This window comes from Danio rerio, chromosome 21 (assembly GCF_049306965.1).
Source record: "Danio rerio strain Tuebingen ecotype United States chromosome 21, GRCz12tu, whole genome shotgun sequence".
NCBI lineage: Eukaryota > Metazoa > Chordata > Actinopteri > Cypriniformes > Danionidae > Danio > Danio rerio.
This window is the reverse complement of record NC_133196.1, coordinates 35,334,570-35,351,822: the sequence shown is the minus strand read 5'-3', so window position 1 is coordinate 35,351,822 and position 17,253 is coordinate 35,334,570. Positions and strand designations below refer to the sequence as shown.

Genomic DNA, 17,253 nt, shown 5'->3' with positions numbered 1-17,253 from the left:
CTTTGTGGCGTTCCTCACACGGAGGGTGTTACATTTCTGTGCCTGGAGCCTGTTTAGAGCATGTCTGGGCAGCTTCGGAAAACACTCCAGAGTGACCTCACAAGTACAAGCCCCTGCTCCGCCGTCACTGCATCCTGAGAGGCGGGGGAACAGTAGCCCCGCAGTGAACTCACACACACGTACAGCACCACAGGAGAGCAGGGCCTGGCTTTTAGTAGAGTGGATTTCTGGATTATTCCATTTGACCAACAGGGTTTTCACTCCGGAGATGGAATCTAAAGGGAAACAGTCACCTTTTTACATTCCTTATTAAAGAGTAAAAGGAATTTAATGTTGCATTTGGGGAGAACTTCCCTTCCCTTAAGCTAAATGCAGTCTAATTCAGCATATCTGCTTTTCACCGGTAATTGTTTTATACTTAAGCAATTTTTTTGCACATTCTGGCAAATTCTCGATAAAGTTTAAACACTTTTCCATGCAGTGTTTCAGCACAAAAACTTTCTTTCGTACAAAACTAAGCATTATTGTGATATCATTGCTAGATAAAAAGTTGTTTGATTTGCTCATGTTGTTTGTTTAATTGATCGCGGCAGCATTAATTCCTCACAAGATTGTCAAATAATGAAGAAGACCAATATTACAGCTTAACTCATCAATCAAAACCATTTGGCAGTAAGTGTGTTTGTTTTTTCTGAGTGCATTATAGTCCTCAGATTGAACAGTAAAGTCTTTGTTATACAATATTACACTCAGTGACACTTTAAAAGCATATGACTTCACAACCCAACTGCTGGATGCAGACTGCGTATTCAGTTCCATTCATATTTAATGTCTGAACCACCCACATACACACGGACAAACACACATGCCTAATTCTTATATAATAGGAGTTTGTGGAAGAACGAAATTATGTAAGTCCAGGAGCTAGAATGGATTTTATGGTAATTAAGGCACACTGACCTTTCTTAACAAGCATATAATCAATTATGTGGATGTTCATGGTATGATGAATTGATGAATTCTGCTTTCCAATATGAATGTGGTAGACCACAATGAAGAGCATAGGCAGGTGTTGCTTTTGTCCAAATTGTTTGTAGGTGAAGTTCCTGAAGTTTTATATAATATTTTTTAGTTACACTTTACTTTAAAGGGGTGTTCATATGATGCAGTCTTTATATTCATGACATGTAATGATAATGAATGAGATTGAATGCTTATGACAACATTAAGTTATTCCATTGTCTTGAAGTTTTTTTTTACTTGTTCAAACTCCCTTTTTAAAATGAGCTGAAACAACACAATTCTTGAGATTTTATTGGGACAACTTAATTTTTCATGTTCAATCAACATAAATTAGTTAAAAGTGTTAATTTAACTTAATCGATTTGTGTTGTCTGTCATAAACATTATTGTCATGAGGCTATTATAATTGTCATGGATTTTACATCAGCGTCATTAAACTTTTTTTTTTTTTTACATCAAATTCAGTTTGTTATCTAAATGTCAATAATTAGTAATGGCAGTGTTATAAAATTATTTGACTGTATTGACACTTTTAATGAGACATTTAAATTACAAATTCAGTTTGTTTCACTGAACAAAAAAAAAAAAAATATTCATGAAACAATTGTAATGCTCTTATTACTATCGTCTTTATAACCGATTTACAATATTTTTTTTTTACTTGGTAATGTCAAGTTGTGATGACAAAGACAGCTTGTGATGTATATGTCAAATTGTCATAACAACTGTCATAACTTAGCTAATAACACTTAATGACAGTTTTCATAAACATGCTTCAAATTCAAGACATCTGACATGTCATGAGAAAAAAAGCCATGTTTAATTTTTTAAACACCATTTTAAGGTCAAAATTATTAACCCCTTTAACAAACATTTTTTTCGACTGTCTACAGAACAAACCATTATTATACAATAACTTGTCTAATTACCCTAACCTGCCTAGTTAACCTAATTAACCTAGTTAACCCTTTAAATGTCAATTTAAGCTGTTTAGAAGTGTCTTGAAAAAATTAAACATTAGTTACTGTCATCATGGCAAAGATAAAATAAATCAGTTATTAGAAATGAGTTAATAAAACTATTATGTTTAGAAATTTAGAAAAAAAAATCTTCTCTCCATTAAGCAGAAATTGAGGGAAAAAAATAAAAAGGGGGGCTATTAATTAAGGGGGGCTAATAATTCTGACTTCAACTATACATATTTGTCTATTTTGCCAATATTTTAGAGAATTAAAAAGCAATGAGTCATGGCTCCTAAACGGTGGTGGTCTTTTTCTGAGTCTTCAATTTGATAATGCAGCATCAACTACTTTGCTAACCTCAGTGCAACCTCAGCAAAGGTATGTATTGAGGGCATATAGATGCTGCTTAGGGGCACTCATAGGAGAAAATGGCACCTGTAGTAAGTCTGCAAGGCTGCTCGTGCTTATGAAGTCTACCATTTGTGCACACTGAGGGCACATAGACTTATTTTCCACCAATGCTGGTTTGGAGCCAGAGCCTAGCTCCAAATCTGTACTTTGTCTTTCAACACCCAAAGCACCAGCTCTGAACTGGGAAAAGTGATTCTTAAGTAGCACCAAAACCTTGCTCGGCTATTGTTAAGAACCACTTGTGTCAGGGGCAGAGGTTGATTATTCTGACCAATGAGATGGAGAGAATCAGTTTTAGCACCATATTTGAAATAGCAGTGAAACAATTCTGAATGCATTATCACTTGCATTCTTTAATCAAGTTTGGATCTCTAATCAAATTAGGGCTTACTCTCCCTTGTATATTCTATTTTTTTTCTGTTCTTTTCCTGCTGTTAATCATCATTAATATCAATGGATAGCCGCGTTTCTATATGCCGTTTTCTGATTTGAGTTGATAGGAGAATTGAGATATAGGGCCCTATCATACACACGGCGCTGCGGCGCAAGGTGCGAGACATTTGTTGTTTGCTAGTTTCAGCTTGGTGCAAGAGTCGTTTTGATGTTTGCGCCATGCTGTTTAAATAGCAAATGCACTTGCACTCATATGTGCGCCCATAGGCGTTCTCATCTAAAGGAGGCGTGTTGAGGCGCATTGCTGGCACTTTGATATTTTGAGAAACTATAATCGATTGTTCTATAGACCAGAACAAAGCCAGTCTATTGTTCAGCACAGATATCTTTACATATGAAAAAATAATTAAAATATTAAGGGTATATATAGGATATAATAAGGATATATATATATATATATATATATATATATATATATATATATATATATATATATATATATAGGATTAAAATATTACAAAACTAATAAAATATTTCTTTTTTTTTCTAGCCTACATAAATATAAAAAACATACTTTCATTACTTCTTCATCTCGGGTGGCTTTTTCAGTTTATTCATAACAATTTGCTTTTGTATAATGTCATTATTCCGTCTGCGCTTAAAGTTGAGCAAGTCCCAACTTCTGCAGTGAGCAACGCCTCTGTAGCGGTGTCGACGGATCCACAATGCAGGTTGGCAATGTCTGACGTCTCCCATTCAAAGTCAATGGGAAGCGTTGAAGCTGCGCTCCGTATGAATGGGGCGTAACTGACATGTGTACAAAATGGCTGTTGTAAGACTACTAGAACGAATTGCTCATGAAATTTGTACACTCTTCTGAAAGCTAAAATGACAATTGGAGCACTCTAAATTTTGTGGAGTTAACAGACACGTGAACACAACAGCTGCTCTAAATCTGCAGGACCACAAGTGCATATGAAGAGTGCTTTTTGGGATTGTATTATATGTATTAGGATATACAGTAACTAGGATATAACGAAGTGGGGTTTTTTGAACCTACTTCGTTATTATTGTTCATTTATTTGTTTACTGGAAATTATAACTGAATTTAGAAATAGTTTTGAAACAAATCTTTGCGCTTAACTAACAAAATTAATTATTTATAGGCTAATAAATGTCTGTGCGTACAAAAAGTTTCCCTATCCATGGGAGTAAAAGTGGAAGTAAATAATGAAGAGGCTCATCATTCATTCTCACGCTGTAGATGCTCTGTTTAACTGTTTTCTTGCTAGTGAAACGCTCAGTTTTTCCACTTACAAAGTCTGTCATGTAAATAGCAAATGCGCCATGGCTCGACGCAACTGACAAATTGCAAAGGGAATTGGAGATGTGACTCTAAATTGGTTTATTCTCAAAACACACCTATAACTCATTAAGAAAATGAGCTCAACCCTTTTAAACCATATGCCACAGTTCGGAAAACAGCCATGTCAAAGCTTCTCTTATTGCAAGCTCACCAGTAGTACGCAACAAAGGCACATAGTGCCCAAAAAGGGGGTGCCACTAAAAGCTAAAACAGTGATTGGGACACATTACAATCTCATTGACTGTGAACACAATGGCTGTTGTAAAGCCTGGTTTATACTTCTGCATTGAGTGATCGGCGTGACCCATGGTGCATGCAATGCGCATATCCGTGTATTTAGCGGAGAGTGTTTGAACTCTCAGTAGTGATTATTAGGGATGTAACGGTATTGTAAATACCGTCATACCGCAATATTAAATTTTTTCGATATTACCGAAGTCGCATGACTCGGTAAAACTATAGGTCTTCTGAGAAAATTTGCTCAGGCGAATGAAGCGAACGGGAGGTAGCTGAAACTTCATTTCCCATCAGCCCCGGCGTGGCCATAATCCTTTGCGGTCTGTTGTCGCTACAGATCCAGTAATGCGGAAATGGAGTGTGCTGCTAGTAGCGGAGATGAAAAAGAGCTGGAAATGATCGAACCTAAAGCGGGTGTTGTCGCCGCGCGCGTGCTGAATAGCGGTGCTGTCACGCGCGTTCTGATCAGCTGTGTTGTGGCGCGCGTATTGTAAAGCGCCGAGGGGGGGTTGAGCGCGCATACTCAAGAGAGATGTTATCGCGCGCCTACTGAAGGGCTGGACTGGACGGAGGTTGTGTCGCGTCGCGGGGGCACTTTTGATCGTTTTGGAAGGGCATTTTCTATCCAAGACTAAAAAGGGCATGTGCACTGCACAGGTTGAGCCCTATGTGTGCACGTGCCTGCAAGTTGGGGAATACGACTAATAACAGTCATGGGGACTGCAGAAACACAGCACACTGTTCAGATTGATGCAGACATTGACTTGTACCGCAAAGAGATCTCTATCTCACTCATGGTTTGTCCTCTCAAGTGGGGGAAAGACAATGCACAACGTTACCCCACTGCTGTCAACATGGGCCAAGTCATATCTCTCTTGTCCCAGAATCCTCAGTCCCAAATGAGAGGGGTTTTTTCTGTTGCAGGGGACATTGTAAATACCCAGAGATACCAGCTTTTACCAGATTATAGTTATATGATCATTTTCCTTTAAACCCATCTCTATCTAAGTGAGTGATTAAATGTTAAATGTGATGAGTTTTTAACAATACTAAATTGAAACTTTATTTTTTTACATGGTTTAATAATTTTTTGTTATTAAAATTGAAGTTCCTGTTTCAAAGCTAACAGATAGATGGCTAATTTGTATGTCATTGACACTTTTGGCACTTTTTTGGGAGTATTTTCAAATGTTTTTTTTTTTCCTGTAAATGATTCAATAAATACCGTACCGTGACATTCATACCGAGGTATTACCGTACCGTGAAATTCTGATACCGTTACATCCCTAGTGATTATTAAACCACACTGAACTGAGCTAAACTAAACTTAAACTCTGAAAACTAAACTGACACTATTTTAATTAACTATGATCTTCTATGTGAAGTTGCTTTGACACAATCTACATTGTAAAAGCGCTATACAAATAAAGGTGAATTGATTTGAATCGAATACTTCTACGCGCTGTTTGTATTTGCAGAGCAATAACAGTTTCAAAACACTAGCTGGCAGTAGGTGTTTATGTTCCTCTGTTTTGAAGTTCTCGGTTAGCTAGCCGCTGGGAAGAAGGAGGCGGAAACCGGCAAAGTTTAAAAAAATTTTTTATAAGAAATTAAAACAAATGGACGGCAGCTGCTCAAGGAGTCTGCTGTCAAACTGAAAGCAAAAGTAAAACAATATGTCCAGGCCCAGTCCTCTCTCGTCCTCCTTTGCCATCGTAATAACTTAGCAATGATTCCATTATTCATAATAGTCTAAAAGGTGATGGTAATAGTTAAGCATGGAAGTTTGTATATATTTTAGGTTGCTGAAAGAATCATTTGCTCCTTTGTTAGTTTGGGCTTCTCTTTAGTTTTTTTTTTTTTGCTCGTCATTCGCGTTTGTCCATTTCTGAAAGAATCGGATATCAGAAGCACTTCAATAATCACACGCACGTTATTATCATCAGCTCAGGAAGTTTGTTATTTCAAATATAGACACGGGGGGCGAGTGATCGTGAGAAAGCAAAACCACTCACACTTTTAGACAGCCTTGTAAACAACTACGGGACACAGGATAGATTCTGCACTTCTTCTTGACTTAGTGGCTGTTCATCTAGACAATGACAAGGTTTGTTTTATCTCAGGTCGACCATGGCTCGTTATTATATGTATATACAATTACGGTGTAATGTCTCGGCTGTGTATTTAAAAATGTTACTTCCTTTGTTTTTGATCTCCTGGTTTTTGTTTGAACTAGTGGTGTATTTCAGTACATAGTGTACTCGCACTATGTACACTTGTCTTGAACTGGGCTGAAGCATGCTTGTTCCCCCTCACGTCTCTCCTGACGGCCCGCACTCAGGGCGTACTCACACTATGCTATCCGAACCGTGCCCAGGCCCGTTTCCTGGATCGTTTGAGAAGTGTGAGTGCGCTGAATCGGGCTCAAGCACGGTTCACTTGGCCAGCCCTGGCCTGGTTGGAGGATGTGGGCCTGAGCGCGGTTCACTTTGGCGCGTTTTGCACTCACACTACAAGCGTACCGCGCCAAAGCCCGAAACTGAAAGCAAGACTTGACTTTTAAGGGATTGTTTATTATGGATTTATTAATCAATCTTACTGTTCAGTGAGCGCAAACTGCCATAGTTGATCAAATACACAAACCCCTCACTGCACGACAGCTGCATACCTTCAGCAAACCTCCTCATTCCTAGCGGATCTGTTCGACGAAATATCTGACTGCGTGTCACCGCATCCCCAAGGATTGTTTGGCGAAATATTTGACTGCATGTCACTGCATATTAAACGACTTAAACTTTATAACTAGAGTAATCTCCACTTTGCTGAGCGAGAGCGCTTACTGAACAGCGTAGCATCGATGACGTAAGTGTGCCCAGGCCTGATTGTAATGTGAGTGCGGGCGTCGGGGGAGATGGGAGGGGGCACAAGCGTGCTTTGGCCTGGTTCGAAGCAACTGTACATTGTGTGAGTATGGCCTCACATTACATTCGGGCCTGGGCATGCTTACATCATCATCTGATGCGCTGTTCATTAAGCTCTCTCGCTCTGCACAGTGGAGATTTCTTTAGTTATATTGTTTTGCAGTGAAACACAGTCAAAGATTTCGCTGAACAGATCAGCGACTTTTGACTCACATAATAAAATCACAAAGTCCTCGTGCTGCAGGAGTTATGAGGTTTGCTATAGGTGAAGCTGTTTTGAAGTGAGGGGTTTGCGTCTTTAATAATCTACGACAGTTTGTGTGCTATAAACAGTAAGAATAATTAATAAATGCATATGAAACAGTCCCTTTAAAGTCACGTTTCGTCTTCAGTTTCGACCCAAGTGAACCGTGCTCTGGCACACCTCTTCAACCAGGCCAGGGCCGGCCAATTGAACCATGCCTGAGCCCAATTCAGAGCACTCACATTTCTCAAATGATCCGGGAAATGGGCTTCGGGACGGTTCAGATAGCATAGTGTGAGTACGCCATAAGACTGCAAGACTGTGAGTGCATGTTAAATGTGTCGATTGAAACAGGGTCAAAATCTACATTCATGTAGAGTATTGTAGTCTTTTCTACTCAAACACCTGTCTGCAATTTTCCAGGAAGATTGTCAGGTCTGTTTGTTTGGAGCTGAAACTAAACTTTGCTAGAAGGTTGAACACTTGGTTTAGAAATGATCACTTCATCTGGCCAGATCCTGAGCAAAACATTTAACATCCTTTTACTGGGGCTGCAGGCTCAGAAGTACATGCTGTTGTATAAATGCATGATAAGACAATTACATTCCTTTAGGCCCTTCGTAAACTTTGCTCTTGAACAAAATAATGTGAACAGCCTCTAAGCAGGCTGTCGTAATTGTATTTTTATTTGCTCAATTGCATAATTACATAATTCCGCAAACCTGTTGTAACAGTGTGTAATTGGTACCAAACAGTTGTATTGGCATTAGTGTCAGTGACTCATTTCTACCGTTTTCATCACAGCTCTATATCCATCCTGTTTTACCCAAGCTCAGTTATGTCAGCATACAAACATCCCATTTGGAAGGTGCTTGATGCACTTTTTCAGACAAATTCAGTGTCTCAAGTCATTGTTAACCAGATGGTCCATAAACATAATTACTATTTGGCTTTGTTTTTCATTTGTAACTGAATAGCTGAAGGTTGACGTGTGTAATTACTAAATGACTGTATGGGATTGCAATTGTATAAATACTGTTTACAACAGGAGGATTAAAAAATAAAACGTTAATGCTTTAATAGGCATTGTAAATGCCTGGTTCACTTTGTGTCCATTAAAACAAACATTTTCTTAGAGTGGTGTCAAGAACAAAACTTGCCAAAGAAAGAGTTTCCCCCCCTTTGAGTGCAAGTTAAGGAGATAAATATAACACACACCGTAACATTAGAATCATTGAGTGATAAAAACACTGACAGCCAATTTAAATTCATTTGACTTTAAAGAGCTTGAGCATTTAAAGTGGCAGACAACAACTGTAGAGTGCACTTTTAATAACCAAACTGTTATCATTCATTGATTTGAATGCTTTATAATTAATGCTCTTGATGTGATCAGACCTTAACAGCTCTCAAATAAGCTCTGTTCAGTCGTACACAATTTGTATTGTCAGTTACAACAGTCACTGTGCCAGATCATGCAAGACAAAATCTTGATGTGTTGTTGGTAAAAAAATAAATAAATAAATAAAAATGCCAGACTACACATTGCTTTACAAACAACCATCACATGATGTCCACATTTTTTCTGTCATCAAGAAGCCACAAAATTACAAATTGTAATTATTTATTGTGTTTCCTCACAGACAGAAGTTCCCCCTATGTATGTATGTGTGTGTGTGTGTGTGTTTTCTGAACAAAAATATTTGATAAGTAAATTAGATCTGTACCAGGAAGAGGTGCTTTTGGAGCTGTAGAAGTGGTTTCCCAACAACCGCTGTAAACAAACCAGCCCTGGATGCGCTCACAAATGATAACGTTTAAGTTACATCCATATAAAATGCTAATTTTGAATGAAAACATGATTGGCTACGTTTACACTGCAAGGCATAGGGCGTACTCACACTATGCTACCCGAACCGTGCCCAGGCCTGTTTCCCGGATCGTTTGAGAAGTGTTCAGAGTGCTCAGAATTGAGCCCGGTTCACTTGGGCTTTGGCGCAGTACGCTTGTGTGTGAGTGCAAAACACGCCTAAGCCCGAAACTGAAAGCCAGATGTGACTTTTAAGGGACTGTTTAATATGGATTATTTAGTCATTTTTACTGTTCAGTGAATGCAAACTGTCGTAGTGTATTAAAGACGCAAACCCCTCACTGCACGACAGCTACACCTTCAGGAAACCTCCTTATTCCTGCAGGACTTTATGACTGTTTATGAGCGTCAAAAGTGGCTGATCTGTTCGGCAAAATATTTGAAAGCGTGTCTCTGCATATCAAACATCTTAAACGATATATCTAAAAAAATCTCCGCTGAGCGAGAGCGCTTACTGAACACTGCAGCGTCGATGACGTAAATGCGTGCCGAGGCCCGAATGTAAGGTGAGTGCAGGCCGTCGGGAGAGACGGCAGGGGGGGCATGCATGCTTTGGCCCGGTTCAAGACAACTGTACATAGTGTGAGTTTGGCCTGATTTTTTCTCCGATTTTTTTCCCAGAATCAAATTTCCAGTGTGAACAGATCATGATCCTAAATTGGGGTGTGTTTCCCAAACAACAACAGAACTCGTGGCTAAACTATAATAGTATGATGCATCGTTTGGGAAAGGAAAAATGTAGTGATGAGTGTTTCCCAAAACAAGAAGTTTCCCTGTCCCAGATCCATTGTTTGAACCACGTTAGTTGTAACATTAAACGTCCATAATGACGCTGTAAACAGGGTGGAGTAACAATTTCTTTTGGGAATTTTATACATTATTTTATACATTTTTACAATAAGTAAATGACAGCAGAATTTAGTTTTTTTTGGTGAAATATCCTTTTTAACTCAGTTCCTCTTCACTATCCTTCAGCTTAATCTCTGATTTATCAGGGGTGGCCACAGCAGATTGTGCCGCCAATTACTCTGGCATATGTTTTACATAGCGGATGCCCTTCCAGATGCAACCCTACAATGGGGAAAACTCAGTTCCTGTTTGTAACCAAGATCTTAAGGAGAGCAATATATGCTGATAGTGTCCTCACTGACACGCTCATGTTCTTTGTAGAGCAGCAGCGGATGAAGCTCAGAGCTCATTGATGCAGAGCCTGTCGTGGAGCTCAGTAGGGCAGTTGCGCGCTGTGAGGTCTGAACCCCTGCTAAGTGTGAAGTGAGTGGGAGGTTCACCGTGAGCTTGTGCCTTGGTTCTCCAGCAGGGGCACAAGCTGTTGCCACAGCTAAAGCTAGTTTTTTAGCAGGAAGCCTGAAATTAGCAGGATACTCCTACTCATTGAGGATTGTTGCAATTTACAAGAGGATTATTTGGGTTTGTGAATAAGTACAGTGTGTTTTTTTAAAGATGAAGTGTTATTTTAATTTGATTAATTCAATGGTTGACTGAAAAGTGTAAACAAGTGACTCCTTGGAATGTTATTTTGTTGTTTGCATCTTATTTTTTGGGTCTGTCGTTGATTTACAGAGAAACATGACTCAACTTGACCAATGGCATATGGGAAACCTGGCTGGAAATAATAATTTTTGCAATTCTACTCAATAATGCAATCAGTTCTGAAATTGCATGCTGCACTTTTTAGTCAGCAATCATAGTGAGGGGAAGCCTCTTCAAAGGTTATTTTACAAATTAATTCCACTGCTGAGATATGAGATGGTTTGTTTTATTTTTATGATTTCATTAGTCCAGCACATTAGGGGATACAGGAACATCTGGAAATCTAAATGGAAATGAAAACCCCCTCTTTCTTTTTGTAAACATGCCTCAATTTTCTCATTAGTCAGACGCCGCTGCTTGTTTAGCTTCTTGACTCAAGTCACCCACACATGGTTGTTTGTGTTACTGTTTGTTAGCAGTAGGTTCTGAGCAATTGTCAACTAGTTTCACTACATTTTATTATCCTAAGATACCACTTGCTTATCAGTAGCACTAAACCTGTTAACTTCTATATCAGACACTGTTGTTTAATGCTGCATCCATCTGCATGAGGCAAAGTGCAGTAGTTTGACGTGTTTTTTCTTTTTTTATCTCTTGACATAATTAATAAACAGTTCACATGCTGAAAGGTGCTTTTCTGGGTCCCTGACCTTGAGCATATTGACCGAGATGTGGCAAATCATCCACCTAGTGGAATTCTTTACATCAGCACATTTTACCTTCATATGTGACCCTGGAAAACAAAATGATTCTTGAGTGTCAATTTGTTTTAGAATTAAGATTTATGCAAAGTAAAAAAATCAGCTTTAAATAGATGTATATTTGGTTTGAATAGGACAATTTTTTTCTAAGGTACATATTTAATATTCTATAACTAGAATCTGAGGGTTCAAAAATATCAAATAATAAAGGGCCATGAATCCCCCTTTGTTTCAGCAGGGTGTTTTCACACCTCTACTTTGGAAAAAGTCAGGAAAGTGGGCGTGTCCAGCTCTGTTTAGGGGGGAGTGTTGGAGGAGGAAAAAAAGACATGGTCTGTAAAAATTTGCAAAAAAAAGGGAGTGTCAATTTGGATTTGATTTTCACACAGACAAACCAAACATAGACGCAGAGGAGAAAGACAGTGACTGTGTTTACATGGACATCAGTAATCAAATTATTTGCCAACTTATTAAATGGTGGACTTTAACTGCAGTTTGGCTCTTTCATTCAGCAATTTATTTCATGACCCTCGTGACAAACGATATATTTAATTCGAGGAATTGCTGGAAGCGCGTATCTTTCATGCAATGTTTGATACCGCACGGCGAATGAGAGAAAAAACCCTCCTCATTTCTCTGTAACTTTCATGCACTCGATAGGTAGCGTCAGAAAGTGTGTTATTCCTATCACAAAATGTGCCGAAAATCCTCCAAGACGGTAAGTTTTATTGTGGTGCTTACATGTTTGTACTTGGAGAGCAGCATATGCAGCGGATTTTTTAGTCCATAATATTGTAGTGATGTTAACGTACGGTAAACTTTATTAACTTAAAAATCATTTGACTAAAGTCCGTCTTTTAAACACTGAAAGAGTACTGCTGACAATACGAACTAACTTTGCCTCTGAATAAACAAACAAAGACCACTAGTCGCTTACTTATCAAATCTGTAGAGACAGGACAATTTACACAAACTGGATCTGCGTTTTTATTAAAAGGAGACGAGCAGCAAATCCGGATTTCACCATTTCCAGAAAAGAAAAGCTCTCGGGTAAAAAATGTTCCTTAGACACATATTTCTGTTGAACGTCGCGTGCATTGTAATCCTGAGTCCAGCTGCGCTCTCATAGAGGGAAAATGAAAACAAATCCTTCACTGCAGTAAATTATAAAAGCAACACTGCACTGTAAAAAATCCAACTTGCAAATTGCTAACTCAAATCAAAATTGTAAGTTGGGTGGACATATTTTGAGCTCAGTGTTGAGTTTACTTTTAAAAATGAGTTAACTGAAGGTGTAAAACTGGTTTGTTCAATGAAAGTAAATACTTAAGTTGAGCAGACTTTACATTTTGAGTTCTTCACTGGATCATCTACTTCCCGTCTTTGCACATGCTTAGTCTGTCTTCGGGTGCCATTTTGCACGAGGTGTCCTCTCACCAGCAGCAGCTGCCATCTCCTGATTCAGGTAAGCTTTGTTTTAGCTTTATTATCAAAATTAATCTAAATAGCGTGCAAATCTAAAGTAAAATGTAATGTTATGTTCCCAAAAAAATAAGTTACATCGTGTGAAGATCATTTCTGACAAGCTCGGGCTAACAAGCTAGCCACCTGTGAAGTTTGCTTCATTTGAAGGACTGTTTAACGTTAATTTGCTTCTTAAACTGGAGGGAAATGTAGTGAAATATTGTTGTTGCAAACAGACATATCTGAGCGGCCGGTCACCACTGTATTGTTAACCCTGTTGTGTCTGTATTAAAACAGCAATGCGATAACATTAAAACCACTTCAAAATAATATTTAGCATACCACTTTAAAGATACAGTCACTAGTAGTGTACATATAGTATTCCAGGAGCTTGTGGTTTTTATGATTATTTATTTGGCATACATTAACCATTTATGAGTTAAGTAACATGTATGTATGTATTATTTAAATCTTCTCTTTTTATGTTTGCAATATTTATTTTATATTGTGCTTTTTAAAAACATCAGTTTAATTTATGAAAACAATTTGACCTGCAATGTTACATTTTTATTTACTTTTTTATAGGTTTGGAATGCAGTGTAAGTTTTGCAAATTTGTAAACAGTAGCTGAGAAGTTACACTACAGGCTACATCGCTATCAAGGACCATCCTGGCAGCAGCCTTGTTTGTTCGCAGACTGCTTCTGCACTTTAAAGACTGTAGGTGCATTAAAATCACATTTGACATTAGCACATTAACAGTCTGCTGGAGTTACTGACTATTTGATTTTTTTAACCTCCTGTAGCCGATGTCCGAAAACAGTGGCCTGCATGTTTTTGGGAGTTTAGGCAAGTTTGCATTTGAGATTATTTATTTCAAAATGTATAACCCTTGTTCACAATTCATACTATTCATTTTTTATGGTCTGTTTGTAGGTCTATGCTGAGTTTTACAGGATTACTCAAACCAACCTCAAAGATACCTTCTCTTTTTCGGATGAATACGCTATCAAGTTTTATGGATCATGTGGTGGGCGATATGGAGAGATAATAAGGACCGCCCTGGACCAACTGGACAATCAAGTAATTATTTAGCATTCAATCATATCACTGATTAAAGGGGGGCATATTAAACTTTATGGAGTTTACCATGGAGTTTCTCTTTTTGTGTGCAATATTGGAATTCATGCAGGTAATTTATCTTTGAAGTTACAAAACAGTTTGTTCCCTAAAAGAAAAGTTTGTAGCACTGTTTTCACCTCAGTAAAGGATGCTACATTTTCATCACTTAGTCTTTAGTAGAACAACCATGACTGAGTCCGGCTGACCAGGGAGTGAAAACAGGTGCTGCAACAATAATTATAAAGCAAATTTCATTTTTAATAATTAAAACATGTTGGGAATTTCTGATGAAAATGACTAACCTGTGAATAACCATAATTAATGCCCTTCAATTGTAAAGTGGTGCCACCTGTCATCTCTCAGGGTCAGAGCATCTGGTTTAATGTGACAATAGCTAATGACCTATGGCAAGCCGTTTTAACTTTTATTCTATAGCCCCTACTAGTATCTATTTTCTTGTTACTAGTACTTATATTTTAGATACTAGTATTTTTTACATTAAGTACTAGTACTTATTTATTAGATACTAGTACTTATTTATTAGATACTAGTACTTATTTATTAGATACTAGTACTTATTTATTAGTTACTAGTACTTATTAAATAGATACTAGTTCTTATTTATTAATTACTAGTACTTATTTATTAGTTACTAGTACTTATTTATTAGTTACTAGTACTTATTTTTTAGATACCAGTACTTCTTTATTAGTTACTAGTACTTATTTATTAGATACTAGTACTTATTAAATAGATACTAGTTCTTATTTATTAGTTACTAGTACTTATTTTAATAGTGACTAGTTACTATTCTGTTGTTACTCGTAATGAATTAAACATTTTCCGATTCATTTCTATGGGATCTCTAATTGAGATATCAACTATTCAGTTTTGACTAGTATGTATTCCAGCTGTGACTAGTGCATATTTTTATCTACTAGTAGTTAATCATTAGGTACTAGTACCTGTTACTGAGTTGCTACTACCTAATTAATAGATACTAGTACTTATGTATTAGATACTAGTCCTTATTCATCAGGTACTAGTATCTATTTAATAGATACTAGTACTTATTTATTAGATACTAGTACTTATTAAATAGCTTACTAATGTTTATTCATGTAGAGTTGATGCTTAACAGATAATCAATTCACTATTTGCTAATGCTTATTAAATGATTCATTATTATAAAAGTGTTACCTGAAAAGTTTTATAAATAGAAGGTATATAAATGACTGTGTTACTGACATTACTACCTTCAGTTTCCAAATTAATTTGCTTTGCCTTTGCTTTTTTTTACCTTGCTTTTTGGAGATGTTTGTGATTTAGCAGTAAAAATAGTTTTTCATCCTCTTTTTATGTTTCTTTTTACTGCAGGACACAGAGCCAGAAGATATTTGCACAAAAGAGATGGAGATGGACATCCTTAGCACTGTTGAAGATGATGTTGCCACTCTTCAGACCAACCTAAATGTAAGGTGCCTGTCTGTGGTTCTGGGAGAGCAAATCATGCTGGTAAAGGTCTTCCGACAGCTGTTGTTCTCCTCTTTGGTTTGATTAATTTCCTCATTGTGAACTACCCCAAAGAACTGAAACACATCTTTGAAACTATTCAGAAAGTGTTTATTGGCCTTGATCCTCAGTGCTCAGCAAGAGTCCAGTCTTTCAAAAACAAAATGAATTTGTTTGTACACTGAAATAGTGTTACTCTTGGTGTTGTCACCAAACTTAAATTCAGTTTTGATTTTACATTTTCAAATTTTAAAAACATCCATTTCCCACCAATTGATAGATTGGCTGTTGTGTTCAAGCGCTCAACATAAATGACTGTGATTGGCTGAGAAGTTCACCATTTCACTGCTCTTCACTGATGTTCATGGAGTGCAAACACAGATACACACACACACACACACACACACACACACACACACACACACACACACACACACACACACACACACAAACTGGAGTGTTTCAAAACCAAAACGTCGCATAGTCGATCCATCAGCGTAACACTTGTGTCAGCTTATACACAGACCAGTTGATCAATGTGAAATTCTTAAGTGTCCCTGTATCTGTGGTTACACTCAGTAAACAGCAGTGAGTTTGGTGAACTGATGATCTTCACGCCCAATCAGTCTTTTCTGTTGAGCATGTGAACACAATGGCAATATAACAGTGTTTAAAACATGGTCAACAACGCTCAAATGTTAGCAGGAAATGGACGTTTTTAAAATTATAGAACTGATGGGTAACAAAATTAAAATATCGTGACAAAACTAATTACTTTTGCACTTTGAAAAAAAATGTTGATAGTGCAAGCATTTTAAATATTACTTTTGCTTAACTCGAGCACTTAAAAGGCAATATAGGATTTGAGGATTTACCTTTTTGTTGCCTCTTTTCCTTCACTGGACTGCAGTACATTTCATTTGGACAGAAAGCTGTTTGCAGAATTGTCAATAAATATATTCTTTGATATTGTGTTTTATAGTGTGTTTTGTAATCTCTTAACTTCATACTTAGAGTCATACAGGTATTTAATTGAGAAGCGCAGATATAAGATTTCCATAAAATTATGAATTAAAAGATAAAGATTAAATCAACTTAAAAAATTAAGGCAACCAGCTGCACAGCTTTGAGTTAACTGAACTTCTGTTAAGTTGTGCCAACTCATTTATTACAGTTTACTCAACACCTGTTTAATTTTAGGCAAACTCATAATGACAAGTTAGATGAACTTAGGCTTGAAAGTTGTCATGACTTAAACCAGCCATTTCAGTCAACTTAAAAAAATAATTTGGCACAACTTCAACCACTGAAGTTGAGTAAACTCAAAATTTCTTTGCAGCCGGTTGCTTTAGAATTTTAAGTTTACTAAACTTTTTATTTTTTACAGTGTGACAACCCGTATCTCCAAACAATTCTTGTTCTCTCGCTTTGCAGCACAACCTGGCTTCTCTCTGCCGTCTGAACACTGTAACTGTCA

At 37.4% G+C, this 17,253-nt stretch overlaps 1 protein-coding gene and 1 long non-coding RNA gene across 2 annotated transcripts in view; both read left to right on the top strand.

Annotated features, from left to right (window-relative positions):
* adamts2a (ADAM metallopeptidase with thrombospondin type 1 motif, 2a) overlaps nucleotides 1-17,253 on the top strand; it is a 169,128-nt gene that overhangs the window by 11,996 nt on the left and 139,879 nt on the right. The gene's annotated exons all lie outside the window — the stretch shown is intronic.
* LOC101886742 (uncharacterized) lies at nucleotides 13,090-16,743 on the top strand. Its single transcript, XR_012397268.1, has 5 exons — nucleotides 13,090-13,144; nucleotides 13,729-13,862; nucleotides 13,949-13,991; nucleotides 14,079-14,225; nucleotides 15,642-16,743. It is a non-coding gene; the product is annotated as an uncharacterized lncRNA (long non-coding RNA).